Raw genomic sequence first — 2,928 nt, 5'->3', positions numbered from 1 at the left:
CCTCCCCATGGCCGTATGGCCACCGGGACCAGAGGATTTGCCGCTGTGCAAAAACAGCAGTTAACTCGGGTCGTTGTGTGTAGCTACATGCGAGGAGTAGCCCCTAGCAACTCGTGGTGCCGAGCACGAGCACCGTGGACCTCCCCTGCACCTTCACCCGGGGTGGCAAGCTTGAAGGCAGCCAGCGCTACTTTGATGCTATGGTGCAGCTACTGCCTAACTACACTACTAATTCTTTTAACTACTCCTAACTTCTAATTTGCTGTTAACTGCTTAAATGATGTTAACTTCAAATTTGTTGTTAACCGGTGATGTTGCTTGTTGTTAATTGCTCTGCTTTTTTTGTTAACTGATGTTTAGGTCAAGGGTGTGCGCGTGAGCTTGTGTTTGATGTTTCAGCCGTTGTCTCTTTGCAAAACTGGTGGTGCATGCGCTACTCATAGTGGTGATTATGAGATTGGGGCAGTTAGCTCGTCCCTCGTGTAGTAAGAGCAAAACATAGTGCGTTTCTGCAGTTATCTGTACTCAAACATAATGATTAACTTTTTGAGATGTAACAGTTCTTTTGCACTTATTTATTTAAAAAATACACATAAATTATGTCAGTTAACTCTGCAATTTGCAGCAGTTATCTAAAGCCGATGAGAACCCTGATTCGATGGTGATCGATCACCTCCTTGAAGATTGAGTGAGGTTAAGCTAGCTAGCCCGACTCAATTAACTTGGATCGATCCAGCCTAACAGCTAGTGCATTCATGTTGGTTCTAGTACATACCACCACTCCCTGGAAGATGGATGAATGGATGGATGGCCAAAGCTAGCCTGTGTTTCATGGGAGCATACTATGATGGAATTTTTGTGAAGCATCAGTACTAGCTCATGGATGTCTCCTCCTGTTTTCTCTTTTGTTATAGGGACATTTACATCTCTGCCCCTAACTCGAACCCATTACTCAGTTTTGCCCCTAGTTTTCGGGTATGCTCAGTTTTGCCCCTCTGCCGTCAATGCCACTTATAGAAATGCCCCTCCGCTCCGTTTCCGTCCAGTCAAGGCTGTTTGACCGCTAACTTGCCGTCAGTTTGACATATTTGCCCTTCTTTCTTACATGTGGCCCCTCTCTTACCTCTTCGCTTCACTCTCTCTCTGTTCTCTTTCTCTCGCTCGACCCTAACCCTAGCTCTGTCTTCCCCAAATCTCCCCCTCACCTGAACCCTAGCGGCTTCGATCCCCACCATGGAAAACTCCAGATCAATGGCGGGCACGGTGGAGATTCGGTCGACCTGACTCTTTATGCGAGCTGTGCTGCGATTCGGAGCCAACCGCTGCGGATGGAGGTCGATGGTGGTTGCGGCGCCGGCGGCGGCCATGAAGGGCGCACAAATCCGAAGGGGTAAGTGCAGTACTTTCAGATCTGAAGCCTGCTATACGTATTGTAGTTTGTTTTGATTCCTAGTGTTCATCTGCGTTCGTAGTGCTCATTTGGTTCGATTTTTTTTCTGTTTTTCATTGACATTCGTAGGGTGGACTATATATGTTTGGATTGTAGAATGAAAACAACTCTTCTAGTTCCTGCTGGTACAAAAGCAGGGAACACAGGACTATATATGCTTGACAAAATTAGGCAGTTCATAATGGAAAAGTTTGACTTGAGACAGCAGATTGCAGCTGGGACATACAATGGGCACATCATAATCTGCCACTTCTGGAGGGCAAGCAACAATGGGATGTTGTAGACCCAGGATTTAAACTGAGTGCTCCATTGCAAAATAGGCCACCTGGTAGACCTAGGAAGACAAGAATTAGGGCTAAATCAGAGGGAAAAGGACTTGGAGGAAGAAAGAATAAGTGTTCAAGATGTGGGAAGCTTGGGCACAAAGGCAGCCACTGCAAAGAGTCCATTGACCCTGCATTTGGAGAGGAAGAACATTGGGGTGCTGATAATGCCAATGATGAACCTCTGGCTACTATGGCAGATGCTGCTACTGATGATGTAAATGCAGATGCTGCTACTGATGATGCTACTAATGAAACTATGGCAGATGCTGCTACTGATGATGCAAATGCAGATGCAAGTGATGAAGATGCTGCGAATGCAAATGCAACTGCTGGAGATGATGTAAGTGAAAAAATGGCAGGTGCTGGAGATGCTTCTAATGCAAATGCAACTTCTACGGATGCAACAACAGTCAGTAGTGCAGTCAAGTACTTTTTTGGTTTATTTTTGAAGTTATTTCCTAAATTCTTTAATGTTTGCTAACTGGCCTCTCCCATTTATTTGTGACTTTGCAGCCCAAGAAAGAACTACAAAAGACCAGCTGAGAGGGGACAATCACCACATAAGAAGAAGTTCAAAATTGCAGAAGAGAACATTATAGGTTCTGTCACTGGAAGCAATAATCCTATCAGTTCTTCTACTCCAAACAGGGCTGTGAGCAAAACTGTGAGCACCAGGAGGAGTTCTAGGCTCTCTTCAAACCCAGCTTGCAATACTAGGAGCAAGAAGAACAAGTAGATGGGGTAGTACTTGTAATGCTGTGAAAATTTGTTGTGGGTGTACTAGATTTGAAGTTTGTTGTGACACAATGCTGTGAACTCTTTTATGTCTCAGTGTGATCATGTCCTATGTTTAGGCCAATTCCAAGTGTGCCCATTTAACTGTCATTTTTGTCACATTACTACTGCACTGTCACATTAGTACATTGCTACAAAATGGAACACAATATACTCAAAATAGCAAACTCATTTCAGTTAAAACTTGTCACATTGCACCAGATGAAACTCATTTCCAATGTGCTTTGGAACAAATACAACTAATTAAGATAGCTCACACAACAATACATTACATTTCATTACATACCATAATCCAGCTAGTATGGATTCTTAAACCACTCAGAAAAAACTGATGCCAAAATGCTAATGCAAATTACT

The 2,928-nt window shown here is 43.9% G+C and overlaps 1 long non-coding RNA gene across 1 annotated transcript in view; it reads left to right on the top strand.

Annotated features, from left to right (window-relative positions):
• The window catches only part of LOC119325521, a 2,915-nt gene extending 854 nt beyond the window's left edge, over positions 1–2,061 (top strand). Inside the window, exons 2-4 of the long non-coding RNA XR_005157565.1 lie at positions 84–203; positions 361–1,390; positions 1,520–2,061. This is a non-coding gene — a long non-coding RNA (uncharacterized LOC119325521). The remainder of the gene's footprint in view (positions 1–83; positions 204–360; positions 1,391–1,519) is intronic.
• Positions 2,062–2,928: the final 867 nt, after the last annotated feature.

This window comes from Triticum dicoccoides, chromosome 6B (assembly GCF_002162155.2).
Source record: "Triticum dicoccoides isolate Atlit2015 ecotype Zavitan chromosome 6B, WEW_v2.0, whole genome shotgun sequence".
NCBI classification, from domain to species: domain Eukaryota; kingdom Viridiplantae; phylum Streptophyta; class Magnoliopsida; order Poales; family Poaceae; genus Triticum; species Triticum dicoccoides.
The sequence above is the reverse complement of the archived record's forward strand: the minus strand, read 5'-3'. Positions and strand labels throughout refer to the sequence as shown.